Here is a 23694-nt window from a genome sequence, read left to right on the forward strand (position 1 = left end):
ACTACCCACTCGCCAGGGAGTCCTCTTGGCTAAGGCAGAAGAACCTGGACACGCCATCGGCATTGGCGTGCTCTGTGCCAGGGCGGTGTTCCACCTTAAAGTCCACCTGTAAGAAGATGGACCACCTCAGCAGTTTTGGATTCTCTCCCCTCATCTGCATTAACCATCTGAGGGGCCTGTGGTCTGAACAGTCCCAAACAGGTATGTTCTCAGCTTCTTCAGTGCCCAGACCACAGCAAAAGCCTCCCTTTCTATTGCACTCCACCTCTGCTCCCTGGAAAGTAGTCGCCTGCTAAGGAAAAGGGGCCGTGCACATGGCGGCCTTCAGGGCATCAAACACCTTCTGGCAGGACTCAGTCCAGATCACCTTTTTCGGCTGCTTCTTGGAAGTCAGCTCAGTTAAGGGGGCAACAATGGTGCCATATCCCTTAACGAAATTCCTGTAGTACCCGGTGAGTCCTAACAAGGCCCTCACCTCTGTCGGGGTCTTGGGGAGCTCCCAAGCCAGAATGGTGTCAATCTTGGGCTGTAGGGGTGCCACCTGGCTGCTCCCTACCTGGTGTCCCAAGTACACCTCCGAGCCCTTTCCGATCTGGCACTTACTGGCCTTAATCATGAGGCCTGCCTTCTGCAGCGCCCTCAACACTTTCCTGAGGTGTTGCAGGTGTTCGTCCCAACTGGAACTCAACACCACAATGTCGGACAGGTATGCGGCACTGAATTCCTCCAGCCTGGCCAACACCTGGTTGACCAACCTCTGAAAGGTGGCAGGGGCATTCTTCATCCCAAAGGGCATTGTCAGGGACTGTCCGGAAATATGTGAGGAACAGAGTCAGGGACTTGGGCAAGGACTGAGAACTGGGTAGAAAACGTACACAGAAAGAAGAGTACAGTACTGCCCAGGATCATACAGGGAGTTAGAGGAGAAAAAGGGATCCAAAAGGGGAAGCCTATACAAATGAACAAGATGGGTAAGACTCAGAAAGGAAGGGCACTCATGAGGCAATTTAGCATTCAGAATAACTACACCCAGGAGGAATGTGCAAGACATATATATGAAACAACATTAACAATAAAGGGGAGTGTGGGGTAAAGCACTCAGGAGCTCCACACGGTAAGACTGAAGCTCAGTAAGTTTCTCTGCAAATACCCACATGTAAGATATGCATGCAAAGTCAGGGTCTGCGAAGCATATACCTATGGTGATGTTATAACTGTAACTCAAAGACAATACTCACAGTGAACAAGAAACACTACCTAGGTAGTCAGCTGAGCCCACGGATCCTGGCGATCAAACAGGAACACGCAAGGCAGCAACAGCAAGGGGGTAGAACTAAACACAAGCACAATAGACAAGGAGCTAGCAAGGAGGAGTGCTTAACAGGAAAGGAAGGAAATCACAGGGCAAACTTGGCAGAAAGCAGGTAACAAATATACAAGGCAACAGAAGCAAGACAGCAGAATAGAAAGACAGCAAACTAGGAACTGGAACCAAGGAAATGGGATGAAAGGCAGAGACTGGAAAAGGGTATACAGAAGGGGAGGCTACAAGGGTATACTAGAATAGTGAAGCTGCAGGAATGAAGAAAACAAAGTTGCATAGAAGACAGTGCTTAAGCAAGACAATAATTTAGCAAAAGCTCAAAAGCCAAGGTAGCACTGCATGCAGTGCTAGTTCAGGAACAAGGGGACCAGCTGTAGCTCAGGAACAAGGAATGCTAAGGCTCAGGAGCAGGAACTAGAATTGAGCTAAAGCTCAGGAGTCAAGGTAGCTCTGCAGGCAGTGCTATTTCAGGGACAAGGGAAACTGCTGCAGCTCAGGAACAAGGATTACTAAGGCTCAGGAGTCAAGGTAGCACTGCAATTCAGGAACAAGGAAAACAGCAGCAGGTCAGGAACAAGTCATAGCCAAAGCTCAGGATCACTGGAAACAAGAACAGCAAAAGCTCAGGGAGCACTGGAAACAAGAATCAGTCTCACCGGTAAACAGCTACAATGACCAACACTGGACTGAAGGGAGCTGGGGCTTAAAAGAGCTCACAGTAATTACATGCATCAGGTGTGAGCAGACTAGCAGCAGCAAGCCACAGGTGAGCTGAATTCCTCCACCCATCCTTGGCCTGCAGGGGTGGAGTCAAAGCAGTGAGCAGGGAATTCTGGGTACTGGAGTGTCAAACATGAGCAGGCTGGCTTCAAGCATGAGCATGCTGGCTTTCACAAAACCTGGCACGGATTGGGAATGGATGTCAATTGCCCAATAGTGTCCAAATGGCTGAAAGTTAGAATATGCATGAAGGGAAGAGTCCAGTAGCTTATTATGACACTGGAGAGTCCCACAATTTAGCCCCCTGGTGTTGACCACGGGAACGAGTTGTGACAGGCATCACACGGAACTGATAATGTCCTTCTGGGGTTGAAAATGCGTATCTTTCCTTGGCCTCCTCGGTTAGAGCGATCTGCCAGTACCACGACGTTAAATCAAATGTACTAAGGAATCTGGCCGCTCTCAACCGATCGATGAGCTCATCAGCTCGGGGGATGGGGTGAGCGTCAGTCTGAGCGATGGCATTGAGCCCCCAATAGACCACACAGAACCGCAGTTCTGGGGCGGCCCCGGGCACCGTTATCTTTGGGACCAAGTCCACGGGGCTGGCCCATGGGCTGCTGGAAGGCTCAACCACCTCTAACGCCAACACCTTCAAGACCTCGTCTTTGATGCTAGCCTTGACCCGGTCAGCCAACCTGTAAAACTTTTGTTTCACAGGGGGGCTGTCACCAGTGTCCACATCGTTGATACACCAGTGAGTAACACCTGGGGTCAAGGAGAACAGTGGGGCAAACTGCTCCAGCAACTGGCGACACTCGCTCTGTTGCTCAGTGGTCAGGATCGGGGAGAGGATCACACCACCCACCTACCCATCCCCGTCTTGGGCAGACAGGAGGTCCAGGAAAGGCTCACTCTCCGCTTCCTCCCCGTCGTCCGTCACCAAGAGCATGCTCACTTCAGACCTCTCGAAGTGGGGTTTGAGGCAGTTTATGTGGAGAACCCGTAACGGGTTCCGGGGACCTGCAAATCCACCAGGTAGGTGACCTCACTTTTGCGCTGCACCACCTCAAAGGGCCCAGTCCACCTGTACTGCAAGGCACAAGGTTCCACTGGGGCCATGACCCACACTTTTTGTCCAGGTGAAACTCGACCAGAGTAGCATTCTGGTCATACCACTTCTTCATTTCTTCCTGGCGGGCCTCGAGGTTTGCCTGAGCGAGTTTCCTAAAGCTGGCAGTTTGGTTGCAGAAGGCCAGCATGTAGCTAAACACATCCTGGGGTATCTTTCTGGGAGTGGCCTCCCAGCCTTTCTTCACCAAGCTTAGAGGTCCTCGCACCGAGTGACCGTACAGAAGCTCAAAGGGACTGAACCCGAGAGACTTCTGGGGTACCTCCCTGTATGCAAAGAGAAGGCACAGTAAGAGGACGTCTCACTTATGCCTCATGGGTTCGGTGAGACCCTTGATCATGCCCTTCAAGGTCTGGTTGAACCTTTCTACCAGACCGTTACCTTTGGGGTGGTAAGGGGTGGTGGACTTGTAAGTAACACCATACTCCTTCCACAGGGATGTCATATACTTCGATATAAAATTGGTCCCCCTGTTGGAAACCACCTTTCTGGGGAACCCCACATGGGAAAAGATCCCCATTAATGCCTGGCCCACCACTGGCACATCGTTGTCCTGACAGGGATTGACTCCGGGTACCAGGTGGCATGGTCCAGGATGTACCTGTTTTCATGGCTGTCTTGGGATCCAGTGGCCCCACAATGTCTATCCCTACCCTTTCAATAGGCAACAGGGAACGGTTGGAGAGGAACTTTGCCCTTCCTCCCACTCTTGCCGCTTGCCTGGCTAATTTGGCAAAACAGACAATGCACATCCGACTGCCTTCGCATTTGAGGCCAGAAGAAGTGGGTGACAAGCCTGTCAAAGGTCTTGCCCTGCCCCAAATGTCCTGCCAAAGGTACATCGTGAGCCAGACCCAGGAGGAACATCCGGGAGTGCTGGGGTACCACCAGCACACGGGCTTACCAAGGTTCCGCGACCTTAGGCTCACTGTACAGGCGATCATTCTCCCAGTATATCCAATGTGATCTGAACTGATCACCAGTTGCCTGGGCTGCTGCCTGCTGCCACAGACCCTCCAGAGAAGGGCACTCTTTCTGCTCCTGGTAGAACTCCTCCCTGGTGGGATCCCCTTCTCGCTGCCAATGGGTCAGCTTAGAGATGTCCCCCAGTTTGGCTCCCTGTTCCCCTGTAGACGCTGGAGCATCCCCCTCAAGGTCCGCCTCCTCCTGGTCAATGGGAACTTCGGAGACCAGTTTCCCGCGCCCCCGGCCCTTTCTCTTGGCAGGGACCTGGGCCACTGTTTCAGGCTGCGGGTCCCTCTGATCACCCTCTCTGGCTGCCATTGACCGAGTGGACACGCACGCCCACTCTGGCAACCCAAGCATCGCCAAGTGGGACCTGAGCTCAACATCCTTCCACAAGGACTGCTCCAGGTCATTAATGAGCAGACAATTGACAGGCATGGAAGGGCTTACAACTACCCTCAAAGGACCTGGGACCCGCCCACTCGAAGGGAACCTGTGCCACCAGACACTGGCGCTCTGAATTGTCGAATGAAATTACTTGGTGGAATGCCCCGGGGACTACCTGCCTCTCAGAGACCAGGTGACACCGAACTGAGGTCACACTGGTTCCAGTATCCTTGAGAGACTCTACCCTTTTCCCATTGATTGTCACCCAGGTGCTGTATTTCTTTGTGTTAGGGGGCACTTGGGCACCTGGGACCATCTCACTGTCCCCTAGTGATACAAGAGTCATTTCTGTGGGCTCTCCACCCTCCTGTTGGAACTCCTCCTCCTCCTCCCAAAAGCTACGCCAGCCAACACCTTGGTCTGCCCACCGGTAGGTGTTTGTGCCCCCTTGGAGCACCTGGGGTCCCCCTTCATGTGCCCCACCTGGCCACATGCAAAACATTTGCGGGGGCTAGTCTCATGTCTGGATAGGCGAGGTGATACCCCTTACCCAAAGCTATTAAAGTATCCCTCGCTTCTTAGGGGAAGAGGGGCCACAATCCTGCTTCCCAATTCTCTTCAGGGACCCCATTCATATGGATTGCGGCCTCGTACCCCTGGAACCACCTTTGTATGTCATCCCCCTTCTTGAACTCATTGCCTACATTCTTGGGAATGTGAACGATTCTGTCTGTCTGCCTTGACGAGTTGCTGCCACCATCTGAGCTGGTTCTTTTCTCTCGATCCAGCTCCTTCATCCTAACTTCGTGTTCCAATACCATTCTCATTTCTTCCATGGCTAATCTAATCTTTTCTAGTTCCGTGGCTACTTTCCTTGCTTCCCGTCTGTCCTCCAGCTCCTCTGGGGACAAGCCGCTCCTACCTGGTCAGAATGTTTACCCCCTCCCAACAGCACTTCACTCCTAGGACTAGACTCCTCCGCTTCCCCACTAAAATCACCAGATTACCCACTTGCTTCTCTTGCTGCTACTCAGGCCCTCAGCACCTTTTGTAGCTCATCTTTCCTCGTGAGGCCTCTGACTTGGACTTTTAAGTTTTTGAAAACGGATTTCAATTCTCTAACAGTTTAGAGCTCCAACCTTTCCTCCTCAGATGCAATGTCCATAGATGCAACGAATGATGCCATTGATTCGGGCATGACGAAGTAGAAAGTTCACCTGGCAAGATCACAAAAATTGGCCAAAAAGAAAACGGGCTAGTATGTGGTATGTAATGGTCTGTGTGGAAGGTGGCCTGATATATGATGTCCACTAGTTCTAGTGGGCACCTTGTATCAGTCGAAACAACCCCTTATGGTGATAGGTTAAAAACAACCTTTATTGAAAGCTATCCTAGTGGTAGCTATGGAGAGCAGCCTTCAGGCTAAGTCTTGAAGGAATGTAAAGCAGCTTGTTTTACCAGTCTATAATCTCTTGAATGATCAAATGAAAGGACAAGATTGCCAGGTATATATTCAAAATGTATGTATTTAAAATAAAACACACCCCTCTAGTCTCTTTATGAGACTGGAGTTCGAAGTACTTAGTTTACAAGTGAGCAAGCATCAGTAAAAGCGCAAATACACATTTGGGCCCTAGGAGCATACCAAACCATATACCAAAAAAAAAGTGGTATAAGAACCACGACTGGAATAGGCACTAGGCCTATTGCCTCTAGAATTGCTGGGACCCCAAGGAACCACCCAAGGTAGTGACACAGGGGACCCACGGGGACTGTATGCAGTGTGAAAACACAACCGCGGTTTCCTATTATCTTCTATGGGCAATGTCGCGGTTGGAATTTTAACGATTAGGGATACTTCTAATTGAGTCAGGACCAAACCCTTCTGGACTTAAGAAGTTCTAGGGCTAGCACCCAAGAGAGCACAGAAGTACTCGAGTTATCTCACCCAGGGAAGCCGGGTGCATAGGTGTCTTTTGGTGTCGGGTCGCGTCGTCGATTTCAATGGAAGCCTGCAAAGAACTGCTGCTGCCGTGAAGAGGAGAAGTGTCCGGAGAGATCTAAGCCTGGATCTGTGATGTAAGGAACCTGAAAGCAGAGAGGACAGAGTCTGGGTCACTTGCCAGTGACCTAGGGCAGGATGGACCAATGCCCACAGATGTCGGGTGCTTCAGGTGAGTTGACTCTTCAGTCTAGAGGTCCAGGAGCTTCAGAATTTCAGACCGGTCAGTTGCTTCCTTGGTGCCTGCCAAGCAGGAGAGTCACTCCTTTACCCCAAGGGAGATCTCTTCAGTCTTCTAGTCAGGATAGAACATCGAAGGTCCAGGAAGTACGTTACAGAGTTTCGTCCAGGGTAATCTAAAATCTTAGGGACTGGATTCCTATACTTATAATGAGTTTAGGGGATGGACTAACTCTAAGGCCCCACCTATGGGTGGGCCAGGAAAGAGGGATGGTTACACCCAATTCCTTTGTCCAGTTTCGTGCCAGAGCAGGGGCAGGTAGCCCCTGCAACCGGTTTGAACTGGAGTATGCACAGGGACACCAAGTGTGCCCCCAGTTCAGGAATTTAAAGCACCAGAGAGGGCTCCCGCCCGGCCCCAATACACATCAGCCTGTCTGGGGAGGTGGTTCGACCTCCCCTCGACAGGAAACCTATTGTCCAGGCCTCCCCTGCCAGGGTTTTGGTCAGCAGCAGGAGGCCAGACCTGTGTCTGTGGCAGAGGCATCCATTTTGTGATGTCAGGACTCAGGAAAGTTGTACCGGGTTTAGCCAGTGTGAACATGTCTCTCCTCTAGAAGAGTGGAATGCTACCCCCACCCCCAGAATTGGTGGGGGGTAGTATTCTAAAGCGTTTGACACCAAACATGACATGTTTTGATGCAGCCATCCCAAAGTTAGCATTTACCCCGAGGTTATAATGCACTTAAGAGTATATGGTATGGCTGTACCACAGAACAGCCATAAGGAAGTAGTTCCAAAATCTGCAGAGGGGCTCAGCTCATGATTGGGCACCCTCTCACATAAATCCAAGCACTCTGCCTTCAGGATTGTCAAGGTTTGCCATAGGAGTGGCTTATAGGTTTATATGTGTCTGTTTAGGGTAGTGATATAGGTAGCCTATACCACAGTAAGGGGTGCAAGCACACCCTTACCCAGGCTGCAGTAGCAGACCTGTGGTGTCATTTTGGAGTACTTCCCAGGGGTGGCATAATATATGCTGCAGCCCCTGGTAGGCCTCTGAGGTACCTATGCCCTAGGTACATAGTCTACCATATACTAGGGGCTTATAAGTCACTCGAGAATCCAATTAGATATGTACCTAATGTACATGCAACCCATTTTAGAGAGGAAGCACATAGGCTGTAGTCCTGATTAGCAGGGCCACAGCCAGACTAAGGTCGAAAAACAGTGAAACACCAGCAAAAAGTGGGGGTACCAAGGCTAAAGAAAATATTCCAACCACCACCAATGCCCCTAAGGCACCTGCTCCCCCTAGTGCAGGTACAATTGGTGGTGGGAATACACAGAATAAGGGTGTAGTATGGTTGATCCTGAGTTCTGAAATGGACTCTGGCCTAGTCAGAGTACCAACTCAGGCTGTGCTTGTCAGTGATGGAGGCATGGATATGTCCCCCTTTGTGAGCCCCAGTAACCTGGGCAAATACAGACAGCAGCCTTTAATTAATGGAGTAGAAGCTTGGACATTCAGGGACACAGGAGCAAGTGTCACAATGGTGACAAAAGATCTTGTGGATCCTGGGCAGATTGTACTTGGTGAAGTGTACCAAGTGACCAATGCTAGCAATGTCAGAACAGACCATTCTCTGGCAGTTGTTTACTTCTCTTGGGGAGGGGTATCTGGCCTTAGGAAGGTTGTGGTAAGTGCGGACCTACCAGTACAATGCTTGCTTGGCAATGATCTGGAAACTTCAGCTTGGGTTGAAGTTGAGCTCAGGACACATGCAGAAATGTTAGGGATCCCTTCACATGTCTTTGCTGTGACTAGGACACAGGCAAAAATGTCAAAAGCTGGATAGGCCCTCGAGTCTGGAATAATGGACCAGGTGCCTTACAAGAGGAGGAGCAGCAGGGATAAGGCAGAGCCTTCCCACCTGTCTCAGGATGCTGACCAGTCTCCTCGGGGAGATGATCTTGAGCCTGCAGATGGAACTGTCCCAGAGGAGCTTGAACCTGACCAGGTTGAGTTCTTAGGGGCAGGGGGCCCTTCCAGGTCTGATCTGAGCTAGGAGCAGAAAACCTACCCCTCTCTTGAAACCCTCAGACAGCAAGCTGCTTATGAGGCTGCTGGGAATGCTAGTGGCACCCATAAAGTTTATTGGGATGATGGATTCCTATACTCAGAGAAGTTTAGGGGTTTCCTATTGATACTAGCCCATGATATTCCCTAGCAGGACACCTAGGCCAGAACAAAACTTGGGACAGGATTGTTCCTCACTTTCACTGGCCACACATGTCTGAAGAAACAAAGAAGTTTTGTCGCTTCCTTGTAACCTGCCAAACCAGTGGCAAAGCAGGTGGCACTACAAAGGCCCCCTTGATACCACTACCTGTGGTGAGGGTGCCCTTTGAAAGGGTAGGGATTGACATTGTTGGTCCCATTGTTCCCCAAACAGCATCTGGGCACAGATTTATACTGGTGGTAGTGGATCATGCCACTAGATATTCAGAAGCAATTCCCCTAAGGACCACTACAGCAACTGTAGTGGCAAGAGCTCTCTTGAGTGTGTTCTCAAGAGTAGGTTTTCCAAAGGAGGTAGTATCTGACAGGGTGCAAACTTCATGTCAAGTTACTTAACTGCTGTGTGGAAGGAGAGTGGAGTGAACTACAAGTTCACCACACCATAGCACCCACAATGCAATGGTTTAGTTGAGAGGGTCAACAAAACTTTAAAGGGCATGATCAAAGGACTCCCAGAGAAGCTTAGGTGAAAATGGGACCTGCTCTTGCCCTACCTTTTATTTGCATACGGGGAGGTGCCTCAGAAGGGGGTTGGCTACAGCACATTTGAACTTCTGTTTGGTAACCCTGCCAGGGGTACATTGTGTTTGGTGAAGGAAGGATGGGAGTTACCTCTCAAGCCCCCAAAGCAAGACATAGTGTTCCAGGATGGCTGAGTACATGAAAAAGGCAAACAAAAACCTTGAGGCTAACTAGGAACTGCAAAAAGCCCGGCATGACCAAAAGGCTGTACAGACAGTTTACCAGCCAAGACAGAACGTGTGGGTGTTGGAGCCTTTGGCCACAGCAGCTCTCCAGGACAAGTGGAATGGACACCACACTATTGTTGAACAGAAGGGAGAGGTTACTTATTTAGTAGACCTATGATGTCCCAGGAGTCCCCACAGGGTTCTCCATGTCAACAGGCTAAAGCCATATGTGGACAGGGCTGACATGGGCTTGCTCATGGCAACTGATGAGGGACAGGAGGAAGAGAGTGACCCACTCCCTGACCTCCTCTCACAGAACCCTGATGATGGGTCAGTTGATGGTGTAGCTTGGCAGGCAGCCTCACAGCCCAGCAGCAAACTGATTGCAGACAGGTTCTCAATCAGTTCAGACACATGTTCTCACTGACTCCAAGTCAGACTACCTGGTGCACTCATGAAGTGGACACTGGGGACAGTCTGCCTATTAAAAATAACATTTATTGGCAACCTGACCATGTCAGGGACTGTATCAGGACAGAAGTCCAGAATATGTTGGATTTGGGTGTGATTGAGCCCTCAGATAGCCCTTGGGCTAGTCCAGTGGTCCTTGTGCCAAAACCTCACACCAGTGGTGGAAAAAGAGAGATGAGGTTTTGTGTGGACTACAGAGGTCTCAATGCAGTCGCTAGGACTGATGCCCATCCAATACCAAGGGCAAATGAGCTTATAGATACTTTGGCCTCAGCCAAGTACCTTAGCACATTTGACTTGACAGCTGGCTACTGGCAAATCAGACTAGCTGATGATGCAAAGCCAACGATAGCATTTTCTACCCCTAGTGGGCATTATCAATTTGTGATAATGCCCTTTGGTTTGAAGAATGCACCTGCCACATTCCAAAGGTTGGTGAATACAGTCCTCACAGACCTGGAAGCCTTTAGTGCAGCATATCTAGATTATATTGCTGTCTTTAGCTCCACCTGGGAGGATCACCTGGTCCACCTAAGGAATGTTTTGGAGGCCCTGCAAAAAGCAGTCCTAACTATCAAGGCTACTAAGTGCCAGATAGGGCAGAGTCAGGTTGTGTACCTGAGCCACCTTGTAGGTGGAGGCCAGGTTCAACCATTGCAGAGCAAGATCCAGACTATAATGGAATGGACTGCTCCAACTACCCATACACAGGTGAGAGCCTTCTTAGGCCTGACTTAGTACTATAGGAGATTTGTCAAAGGGAATGGATCAATAGTGACACCCTTGAAAGACTTAACTTCTAAGAAAATGCCCAAAAAGCTTCAGGGGACAGCTAGCTGTCAAAAAGCATTTGATGACCTGAAGCAGGCCATGTGTACTGCTCCCATTCTGCAGAGTCCTGACTACTCCAAAAAGTTCATTGTTCAAACTGATGCATCTAAATTGGGGGTTGGGGCTGTACTGTCACAACTGAATGAAGAAGGTCAGGATCAGCCAGTAGCTTTCATAAGCAGAAGGCTGACCCCTAGAGAGAATCGTTGGTCAGCCATTGAGAGGGAAACCTTTGCTGTAGTTTGGGCTCTGAAGAAGTTGAGGCCATACTTGTTTGGTACTCACTACCTTTTTCAGACAGACCATAAGCTCCTCTTATGGCTAAAACAAATGAAGGGTGAAAACTCCAAACTGCTTAGGTGGTCCATTTCCCTACAGGGGATGGACTTTACAGTGCAAAAGTTCACGGTGTCCAGGGGTCCTGGTTCCATGTCACCCACAATAGCCACGGGCCTCAGCTTTGCTGTGGACTCAGGGTAGCCTCGGGGAAGTCTGGAAATCCACCTCTGGGGATGCAGAGACTTGCAGACCAGTCATTTGCTTCTTTGGTGCCTGCCAAGAAGGGGAGTCACTCCTTGACCCCAAGGGAGATCTCTTCAGTCTTCTAGTCAGGATAGAATGTCGAAGGTCCAGGATCTACATTGCAGAGTTTCGTCCAGGGTAATCTAAAGTCCTAGGGACTGGATTCCTATACTTATAGTGAGTTTAGGGGATGGACTAACTCTAAGGCCCCACCTAAGGGTGGGTCAGGAAAGAGGGGTGGTTACACCAATTTCCTTTGTCCAGTTTCGCCAGGTAGCCCCTGCAACTGGTTTGAACTGGAGTATGCACAGGGACACCAAGTGTGCCCCCAGTGCAGGACTTCAAAGCACCAGAGAGTGCTCCCGCCCAGCCCTAATACACATCAGCCTGTCTGGGGAGGTGGTTACACCTCCCCTCGACAGGAAACCTATTGTCCAGGCCACCCCTGCCAGAGTTTCGGTCAGCAGCAGGAGGCCAGACCCGTGTCTGTGGCAGAGGCATCCATTTGTGATGTCAGGGCTCAGGAAAGTCGTACGGGGTTTAGCCAGTGTGAACATGTCTCTCCCTCTAGAAGGGTGGATTGCTACCCCCGCTGCCAGAATTGGCGGGGGGTAGTATTCTAAAGCGTTTGACACCAAACATGACATGTTTTGATGCAGCCATCCCAAAGTTAGCATTTACCCAGAGGTTATAATGCACTTAAGAGTATATGGTATGGCTGTACCACAGAACAGCCATAAGAAAGTAGTTCCGAAAGCTGCAGAGGGGCTCAGCTCATGCTTGGGCACCCTCTCACATAAAACCAAGCACTCTGCCTTTAGGATTGTCAAGTCCTGCTATAGGAGCGGCTTATAGGTTTATATGTGTCTGTATAGGGTATTGATATAGGTAGCCTATACCACGTAAGGGGTGCAAGCACACCCTTACCCAGGCTGCCGTAGCAGACCTGTGGTGTCATTTTGGAGAGCTTCCCAGGCGTGGCATAATATATTCTGCAGCCCCTGGTAGGCCTCTGAGGTACCTATGCCCTAGGTACATAGTATACCATATACTAGGGGCTTATAAGGCACTCCAGAATCTAATTATATATGTACCTATTGTACATGGAAACCATTTTAGAGAGGAAGCAGCTAGGCTGTGGTCCTGATTAGCAGGGCCACAGCCAGCCTAAGGTCGAAAAACAGTGAAAAACCAGCAAAATGTGGGGGTACCCATGTGAAGCAGATCCTACTCTCCTACAGTCTGCAATATGGTAGTAGTGCACACCAATCACTGTAAGTCAAGTGCAAATGCAAGTCCTATTCCACCACTGCCACCAATGTTAGAAATGGGATTTCCGGTAGGCTAGGGCTAGGGCCAGAGCCAGGCGGAAACCTTCACTCTAGTCAGGATAAGGGAGTTACACTTCGAAAATAACCCCTGCACACCCCCTCAGAAGCTTGGCACGAGCAGTCAGGCTTCTCTTAGAGGCAGTGTGTCAAGCATTTTGCACTCAACCGACAGTAATACAGTGTAAGCACTACAAAAGGACAACACACCAGTTTTAGAAAAATAATCAATATTTTCATATATGTTCAAACAAGACCAAAGACGATTAAAATCCACAATACTATTTAAAAGAAAGTCTGCAATTCAAAATAGGATTCCAACACAGTTCCTTGATGTCGATAGCTCCATCCAGGGCTATCAAGGCGTTGTGTGCAAACAAATCCAAAATAGTTCTGGCTGGCCGCAGGTCGCAGGCCAGCTGCTATGTCGGGAGGACCCGCAAACAGTGCCTTTCAGAAATGCAGGGTGATCGGGCCCTTGAAGTCATGCACGTTGCAGGTCGAGCTCCTTTCTGATGGGATCAGGAGCGCTGGTGCCAGCAGGCGCTGGGTGCTGCAGTGCGAAGTGCAGCGGCGTGTGGTGCCCCCAGGTCGTGGAGTGAACAGCGGCTCGGTGGCAGCCTCAGATGGCGTCGTCGGTGAGACCAGGGTCATGGTGCGAGATGAAGGAGGTGCTCGTCATGGTGCTAGCAGGTCGCAGTGCAAGCAGCGTCGTAGTCATTGCTGAAGCGCTGTCGCCGGCTGACGAGCGGGAGTCGATGGCACCGGCGTCAGGGAGCCAAGGCTGCGGTGTGGGATGAGGGCGGTGCATTGTGTAACTTATGAGCGGTGCCCCCGAACCACGGTGCAAGCAGCGGCATCGATTTCGGCGGGAAGTGGCAGTGCCCACAGGTCGTGGTGCGAGCAGCGGCTCGGTGATGGCGTTGGCAGGCATCGTCGGTGAGACCAGGGTTGCGGGGCAGCATTGCAGGGGTGCCATCTGTGGTTCCTTCTGGACACTGGGTCGTCAGGGTCATCGTAGACATCATTGAGTTGGAGTTCTTTGGGTTGCAGCACAAAACACACAGTCCCCAGTGCTGAGGGTCGAAGAACTAGAAGTCTTTGCCGTTCCTGAGAGTTCGTGAACAGGGGGCAAGCTCTACCTCAAGCCATTGGAGAGACTCATAAGTTAGGTCGCAGAAAGTCTAGTCCAAGCCTTTCACTGCCCAAGACTGAAGGAGCCACTGCAGGTCAGCCCAGCAAAGCACCCAGCAAAACAGTCGTTCCTTTTCTCAGCGTCTCCGGCTCTTCTTCTTGGCAGTCTTCTTGATCCAGATGAGATCTAAAATTCAGGGGTCTGGGCCCCAGTTTTTGTACACTAAAATCATTTGATCTTTCAGGCAGAGGGTGTCTGTGCTCTGCCACAACCAGTTCGGCCATCTCTTGTGTGATTTCCTGGCAGGAGGTGGAGACTGCTTTGTCAGAGGCAGACTAGGCCGTTTGAGGTGCAAGGAATTCTCCTCCCTCTTCCCCCATCACAGCCCAGGTCTATTCAGCCCTTTCCTGGCCCTACCTAGACTATCTGGAGCCACCCCAGCCTTCTGTCATCCAAAACCCAGACAGTCAATCCACATTCCAGCAGAGGCACACGGGATGACCGACCAAAATAATACCCACTTTCTAAAAGTGGCGTTTATGAACTCAGAATGAAAAGGGCACCCACGCTAAAAGCTGCGTCTTTAGATTCTGAGTTCAGGCACACTAAACGTAATTTCTTTACTTCCTTCCCTCGGCCCGTTGTGTTTATACGATGTTATAAACCAACTGCCCGATCAATCCTACGGGGAAGGGGTGACCTTGCAATAGTGAAGAGCGAATTTGGCCGTATTCACTATCAGTACATGCCACACACACCCGGGCATGTCCTGCCTTTCACATACAATGTGCCTTGGCCATAGGGATACCTTGGGCCTACTTTAGGGGCACCTGACATGTAAGCAAAGGTAAGGTTCCGTTACTGGCCAGTATGGGCACAGGCCGCGTCAACATGGCAGTCGCAAAAGCGCACAGACTCTGTGATGGCAGGTTTGAGATACCGTTTTCGGGCTTTGTACGTGGGTGGCAAAATCCGTGCTGTAGTAGTGCACTTTACTGAGGACTGACAAGTAAATCAAGCATCCAATCATGGAAACACCAATTCATACACAATTTACCGCAAGAGCACCTGCACTTTACCACTGATCAGCAGTGCAAAACGTGCACAGAAACGCTACGCCAGCAAAAACAGAGTCAAAACCAGGAGGTCAGAAAGCAAAGACTCAGGGGAAACACGCCAAACGATGCCAAGTCTAACAATCCACCACTGTAGACACTTGACACATTTTTCGTGAATTCAGAATGACTCCCACTGAATGCGCTAAATACTAAATATATTACCTACTATTTTTTGAAAAACTGGCTCTTTTACTATGAATTAGTTCTTTATTGTTTAGATTGCTTCCAGTGATTTCCTTTACATGGTAATCTTTAGGGAATACTATTCCAAAAGAGCAACTCCCATACCACCGTGCAGGTAGCCTAAAATATGCTTTATTCCAGCACACATAATAAACACCTGGAAAAATTGGATCGGTTCCCCCTTTTAGTCCCCAACCTCCAATAATCAAGAAGTTATGTTCACATTCATTGGAACCAATAAATGCATTGCCATAGTGTCAGTCTTTAAGTCTATGGAGGCGGATCTTCCCTTTCTTTTCAAAATCTAGTGCCATTGCAGCATGAGTCTTGCCAGCTGTGTAAATTCCCTCTTTCTCAGCCCATAATAAAATATGAGTCCTGTCTCCTGTCTTCTACTAAATTAAAAAATATATTTCCTTCTACATGTAATAAGCATGTTAAATTTTTATGGTGTGCATCTGCTAAATTTATTGACTATATAGTTAAGAAATATTCACCCATAGACTGTGCATCTAGAGTAGAAAGCACTGGATTCATACTCTTCCGAATAGGAACCTCTGAAAATATCACATTTACATTAGAATAATAATACTGTAGCTTGCCTGTTCTATAGAATAAGCTTGATAGAATACTGTTAGAAATGGGGGTCTCTGGTTGGCAGTGGATGGCCACTGTCCAAGCAGGGACCCTTCTTTCTAAGTCAGAGTGAAGGGCTGCACCCCTTTGACAACACCTGCTCCACCCTGTGGTAACGTAGCACGAGCAGTTAGGCTAATCTCAGACACAGGTGCCGATCACGATCCGGTAAAAAATTCCCCCGTGCGACTCGTATCGGGTCTTATTACCGTACGAATCGTACAAGTGCCGTACGAACTGGCAATCACGATTCGCATGGTAAAAAGTCCATACGAACCGCACTGGGAATCATTCCCCACACGTCCCCGGGTCGGAAAATGTGTCCGACACGTCCTCGGACGATTTACCTTACAAACGTGAAAAACAAAGTCCGACCTAGGAATCACGATCCATCCCGTGCGTCCGAGGTTACAACCGTATGGAAAAAACACCGTCCGCACCGAACTCCTACAGCAACCATGGAGACATGTGCCCGCATACGCGCCCAACACTCCCCCCAGCCCCCGTACGTCCGACACGTACCCCCCGTATATGTATACCCCCACCCGTCTAGGTACACCCCAGTACGTTCCAGTCGAACCCCCACCCCAGGACGTGTCATAGCCCCGTCTACCCACACCCCAGTACGTTCCAGTCCTACCCCCACCCCAGTACGTGTCGTACCACCGTCAATGTACACCCCCCCACCCCAGTACGTGTCGTACCACCGTCCATGTACACCCCCCCACCCCTGTACGTGTCGTACCCCCCGTGTACCTACACCCCAGTACGTGCGAGCCACACCCCCACCCCAGGACGTGTCATAGCCCCGTCTACCCACACCCCAGTACGTACCAGTCGTACCCCCACCCCAGTACGTGTCGTACCACCGTCAATGTACACCCCCCCACCCCAGTACGTGCCGTACCACCGTCAATGTACACCCCCCCACCCCAGTACGTGTCGTACCACCGTCAATGTACACCCCCCCACCCCAGTACGTGTCGTACCACCGTCCATGTACACCCCCCCACCCCTGTACGTGTCGTACCCCCCGTGTACCTACACCCCAGTACGTGCGAGCCACACCCCCACCCCAGTGTGGAAATATGGATTTTCCTGGTCAGTTATGTCCCCTATCTTGGACCCCAACGGTTCTATGAGCATGTCGCAAGTACATGTATGTTCCCTCCAGTTCCAGTATTGATGACGCAAACACATGTGCGTCCACCGTCAACATGTCCTCTGTCAGATCCGCCATAAATGGGCTGGATATTCCATTCCTAAATATGAAAGGCCACCGGCTTTATATGGTTCACTTATGCCATTTTACAGTCCAGGCAAGTAGGCCCTGATTCTGTCATCAAACTCCTCTTGCCTTCTGCCTCTGAAAGCTCCAGTCTGAGCCTACATCTGTGACCATGAACTTTGTCTCACTCTCTGCGCGGCTCACGAAGCCTGACATCAGCCTATTCTCTGCCAAGAACTGTATTTCACCTTCGAATTATCTGCTTTCCCCCTCAGCCGATGCATTCCTGCCTAGTAGCTTAAGTAAACATTCTTCCAGTTACCAAGCAAAAAGGCCCATCTTCTCTGTCCTCATGCAAGTAATTCATAGCCCTGTTACCATGGAATATTCCTACCCCCTCGCATTCAGTGTAGACACTTAGACGCTTGTACATGCACGCACAGTCAGTATAGAATAGATTCTGTCCGAAAGTCCTTCTTTTATGGATAACATAGTTCTTTAAACATAGGATGTTAGATATGATTTGGGATTAGGTTGACTTGACCCCCCAGACTTCTTGTCTCCACACGTAGAGCTAAATGTCAAGTCCCCTTCACCCCCTAGTTACACGTCAATTACACGTCAGACTGCTGCGCGCGCATCAATGCCAAATATTATCTTATAGATCCACCTATGTATTTCATCATAACCAATCATGTTCCTTTTTACTCATTATTACACCCATTTTCGGTTACGCAAACCAGACGTCAATTTCCTTATCAATTGTTACGCCTACTGTATTCACTTCATTATGATGTATGTACTATAAAAGTTACTTCTTGTCAATAAAGTGTGTACTTCACTTCCTGAACCCCCGTGGTGACGGAACTTGAGGCATCCGATTATAATCGCTTATTGGAATAAAGCCCATTCCGAACCTCTTATACCACGGATTCTGCCTCTCATTTTACTGAGCTCTTTTATAATGTTTCTGTATCAAATTCAGTCCCGGTAAAGGAGAAATATTTACCACATGATGGCGCCCGAACAGGGACACTTTCTCATCTCACGCGCCGGCGGTGCGTTGCAGGCCCGGTCTCCTGCCACAGCTGGACGGACAATAACGCGTACCAGCAGGATTTCCTGTATCTCCCTCCGGTCAAGCGGGGGCGACTGAGACTGCGATCAACACCCAGACGAGGCGGTGAGAAGTGCGAAGTATCCCGACCAGAGCCTAGCTGAGAGAGCAAGATCCGAGGTATACAGAGACCCACCAGTCCGAAGTTAAGCCCAGTGTCCGACGAATCGAGTCGAGTCGAGTCCAGTCCGGTTCAAGTTCAAGTTACTGAGGCCTTCCGTTTCCGAAGCTACCCGGTGAGTACCATTGCTGGGGAGGCATTTCTGACGTGCACATAGGTTGTGCCGGTCAAGACGGGTTTGGGTACACAAATCCGGTCTGCACTGTTTTAGCAGTGTATCTGTACTGTTTAGCAGTATATCAAGTATTCCGAAGTATTCCGAAGTGTCTAGTTATTGTCTAGTTATTGTCGAGAATTAAGCTTGGTGATTAGTCATGCAGACGATCATCATTGTTGTTTCAGTTAAAGGTTTAATGTTTAATGTTTGAAGTGTTTAAGTATATCGTGGTATGAATGACTGTTCATTATCGTGTTTATTGTATTAAGTCTGTTCAAATTCAAGTATCAGGTCAAAATCAAGTATAAGGTCAGTTCTCAATATGCCGCTCTTTTCGAAATTAAGACAGATCACTACCAGAAAAGGGGTTCTCGAAGAAGCCGTCCCTATTCCTCCTAGGGACACCCCAGGGCACTTTATGTATCACAAACATGGATTAGACGCTATATTATTTCTTGATTTATGGGTAGACTATACCAAGGGATTACCAGAAAGTCAGAGGTGGCCCACAGCAGGGACCTGGGATGCAGAGTGCATCATGAAAGTCGAGGAAGAGTTATGGAAAAGGAAAGTCAGACAGTCACAGAAAGACGCCGTTGAATTATGGCGTAAAGAATCACATAGACGAACAGAAAAAGCACGTAGACAGGAAGAGAAGAGTAAAGAGAATTCCAATAAAGTTCGAGAGAATCTATTAATTGAGGAAGGTATCCGAGTGAAATCAGAACAAGTAGACAGACAAAGAAATGCCCTCATGAATGGTATGTATCCCCTTCTGGCCGAAGGATTACCTAAGGCTACTCCACAAACACCGAAAGACTTGCCAACCCCATTGTTCCCAATAAAGGTACATCCTAAGGGGCATCCTAGAACCGCAGAAGATGTTTTTCTTTCCTCATATTTAGATGACGCAGCTCCCGAGTATGCTAATTCCGCCCCACATAGACCGCCTACCAGGGAGGTTCAACGCCAAGATCCAGTGCCCGTATCCTTACAGCAACAAATCGAGTCACAAGTTCCGGCAAGCACATCTGTTTCTGTATCCGCTCCTACAGCTACTTCTATGGCTGTGTCCACACCTGTAGTTGCTGTGTCACGTTCAACGAATCCTTTTACACCCGACGCCCCAGATGGGGCCGCGGGAGGAGCTACCAATGTCTTTTCTACGCCACCCAGAATAAATAAACTTACTTTTCAAGAGTCAGCGCATTCACGTACACCCAAACTCCTTAGTGCCCGTGCGCTTAAGGAACTTCTTATAGATTGTAGATATGACCCGGTGCCTGGAAAGGAGGACGAAATGACCCTAGCATCGTTGCGTATCAGACGAGCCGCAGTGTATTTAGCGAAGTTACCAGGAATGACTGCGCATCTAGATAATATATATCATTTTGTCCAAACAGGGCGAGATCCAGAATGTATTTACAGAGCTATGGAATACCAGAAAGTAGAGATACAGGGGGAACTGTTACGTTTCCTCATAAACTGTGTGATCAGAAATCAAGACCGACCGGGGGTAGACCCGGAAGCCATGAAAATTCTTACAAGATGGAGCCAGAATATATCAGAAGGGAGACATGATAAACAAAACTGTATAATAGCCATGTGCCGAAAGATCCGTAAAGAAATAGAACGCTTACACGAAGAGCGATTAGAGGTAGACGAGTTCGAACAAAACGAGGAAGAAGGGTCAGGACTGCCCACAGGACAGTCAGACACCATAGCCTATGTAGGTAGAGGAAGATCTTGTAATAGGAATCAGACTAGATATCATACTGACTCAATACATCCGATATGTCCAGATAATAACAGGAATTTTCAAATACCTATAATTAATATAAGGTCTAACGAGCATTCGTTCCAAACCGCCGACAAACTACTCCGAGAACGAAGGGGTTATCATTTCCTCGATTCTATGGATGAACAAGATTTAGCCAGGGCAGCTGTCCATTGGGTGGACAGTCCCGGAAAATATAGTGATGATACAGTAGTACGCACATTTTTGAATCTTACCCCAGATGAACAAAGGTTAGCTGGGATTTATATGATTCAACAACTCATTATACTATATCGGAGTCAGCATTCGGACCCTGGTCCCTTGGCTGACATACTAACAGAATTACTTATGAATAAATGGAGAGGTCTAGGTACTGAATTAATTAAAGAAATTCTAGAATCAAGAAAGCAGTATATTCTTTTTGTATGTTCAGAACATGTTCCATTGTCCGTCAAGGAAAGAACTACGTATCACATAGATAGACAGAATCCCTTACGAGAAGTGCACCCAATAAAGGGTGAGGACAATGAGTTTAAACGCGTATTTGTATATACGCCTATATCGAAAATAGAATTGTTAGAAATGAAGAAAGTAGTACCCAGTCATGACAAGGACCCAGCGGGGTTTCACCGAGAAATTAAAGACATGTTACTCATGGGAGAGTATACCTACCCCGACATTATGACAATATTAAAGGTGTTGATGCCTGCTGGCATTTATGAGAAACTCAAAGAAAAAGAGTGGGAGGTAGGTGATCAAAAGATAGAATGGTCAGCATTAGAAGCAGAAGAAAGGGCCCGAGGTCCAGGTTCGGGGCTTGGGGACAAAACTAAGGCATTACCAGGACTACTAGTACAGGTACTGCCACGTTTATTAACCACGAAAAAGGAAGATTGGGGTACAATTTCAGCCTGTAAACAGAAGCAAGATGAAGACACTAGTGATTACTATGCCCGTTTTGAAAAATGTTTTGGTATAAATAGTGGCATAAAAGCAAGTAGCGAATCATACCCACATCTGTTTGTAACAAAATTAGTAGAAAATGCCCTGCCCCCAGTAAAGAATAGAGTATTAAAATTCGAAAGTACCTGGCAAGGTAACACTCCAACACAAATGTTACAAATGTTACAGTACCACCACAATAGAATTAAAGAGGAACAAGAACATGAACACAGACGCATGAAAGACACGAAAATGAAAATGCTAGTTTCCCAGACAGTTCCAGCTGAAGGACATAAAAAGGGTATGACACATTCCGATTCAGCAGGACCTGTAAAAGGGACATGCAATTATTGTAAAAAGCCAGGCCATTACGTACACGATTGTCCAGTTTTAAAACATAATATCGCCATAGGTAAAACACAAGAAAGATCACGGCCACTCAGACAAGACCAGAATGAACAAGGAGCTATACAGCATGTCCAGGCCATGCCAGCCGCACAACAGCCAATACAGTTTGTGCCAGCTGCACCCCCATTGCCTGTTGCTGCCACACAGACAACAACACGACAAATGTATCAGACCGCACAGTATGAATATCCCGAGTATCAGCGTTACGCATGAACTAGCCTAGAGAGGGAAGTTGACTCACCCCTTATCGAGATTCCTGTAGATCAAGAAGGACATTATGTACATAGTAAATTATTAGGTCAAGATAGAAAATTTTTACTCGATACAGGGGCAAGTCGGACAACTATAAAACGTAGTGAAGTTCCAGGGGCACCCCTCTCAGGCTCACAGAATATTTCCCTTGGTTTTTCAGGAAAACCTATTGTTAATGAAGTGTCACAACCTCTTCCACTTACGATAGGACCTCTGACCCGAACTACAGATTTACTGCTTACTAAATCATGTCCAGAAAATTTATTAGGAATAAAAACGTTAAAAGCTCTAGGAGCTATAATATGTTGTTCTCCGGAAGGAGTAAGATTGTTTTTACGTGATTTTAAAGGTCACTATGTATCTAGAGACATGGATCCCCGACTGCAGACTTTACCTACACATCTATGGGCACAAGGCCCTACTGATGTTGGTTGCATGAATATTACACCATATCGAGTCACGCTAAAGGCAGGAGTGGTGCTACCACGAATGCGACAATACAAGTTACCACCAGATGCTGTAACGGCTTTACTACAAATCATTGACGAGCTCATTGCCCAAGGAGTAGTTGTAGAAACAGACTCCAATGTATGTAATTCACCGATAATACCGATTCTTAAACGAACAGATCCGAAGGCCCCGCCAGTATATCGATTGGTTATTGATCTGCGCGAGTTAAACAAATGCATTGTGCCACAATTCCCTGTGGTCCCAGATATCTCGTCATTACTGACAGCTATTGATTCCGAAGCGACATTCTTCACTGTAATAGATCTCAAGAATGCCTTTTTCAGTGTCCCAATAGATCCGGAAAGCCAATATTTGTTCGGATTTAGTTTAAATGGACGTAGCTTTAAATTCTCACGCGCACCTCAAGGATTTACAGAAAGCCCCAGCATCTATAGCCAAGCACTGAAACGAGAACTTGACAGTATCCACATGCCAGTTAACACTGCTCTGCTTCAATACGTCGATGATCTGCTGATCACCGCAAGAAGTGAACCTGAATGTGAGAAAGCATCACTGACAGTTTTACAATTTCTAGCCGAAAAAGGGCACAAGGTGTCCCCTTCTAAGCTGCAATTCTGTGTCCAGCAAGTTGTTTATCTTGGACACTCGCTGGACAAGGAGGGAAGGCAGCTTACACCCGACCGCATTCAGTTGATAGCTAACATGCCAATACCCAAGACACAAAAGGAGGTGCGGGCTTTCATAGGCCTCACTTCATATTGTAGACAGTGGATCCCGCAATATGCATTCCTAGCAAAACCACTCATTCAGTTGACAACCCAGGAGGCAGCCACATCGACTGTTCTCCCTTGGACTCAGGAACACACACAAGCTTTTGAAAACCTAAAGAAAACTTTATGTCAAGCACCTGTTTTAGCAACACCATGTTACAGAAAACAGTTTACACTCTTTGTTACAGAACGCGAAGGTACTGCTTTGTCAGTACTCACACAGGAACAAGCAGGAGCACACAAACCATGTGCTTATTTTTCTAGTACATTAGATCCCGTAGCTCAGGCTTTGCCTGCATGTCTGAAATCAGTGGCAGCAACAGCTTTAGCAATCAGACAAAGCGATGCCATAGTGTTAGGACATCCATTGACAGTTCAAGTACCACACGCAGTAGAGGTTCTTGTAAATAGAACACAAACACAACACTTGACCGTAGCACGACTTACAGGGTATGAACTTACATTGTTTCAGCCACATATAGGAATAAGACGCTGTAACACATTGAATCCTGCCACACTTTTACC

The sequence above is a fragment of the Triturus cristatus genome, chromosome 5_1, assembly GCF_964204655.1.
Source record: "Triturus cristatus chromosome 5_1, aTriCri1.1, whole genome shotgun sequence".
Lineage (NCBI taxonomy): Eukaryota > Metazoa > Chordata > Amphibia > Caudata > Salamandridae > Triturus > Triturus cristatus.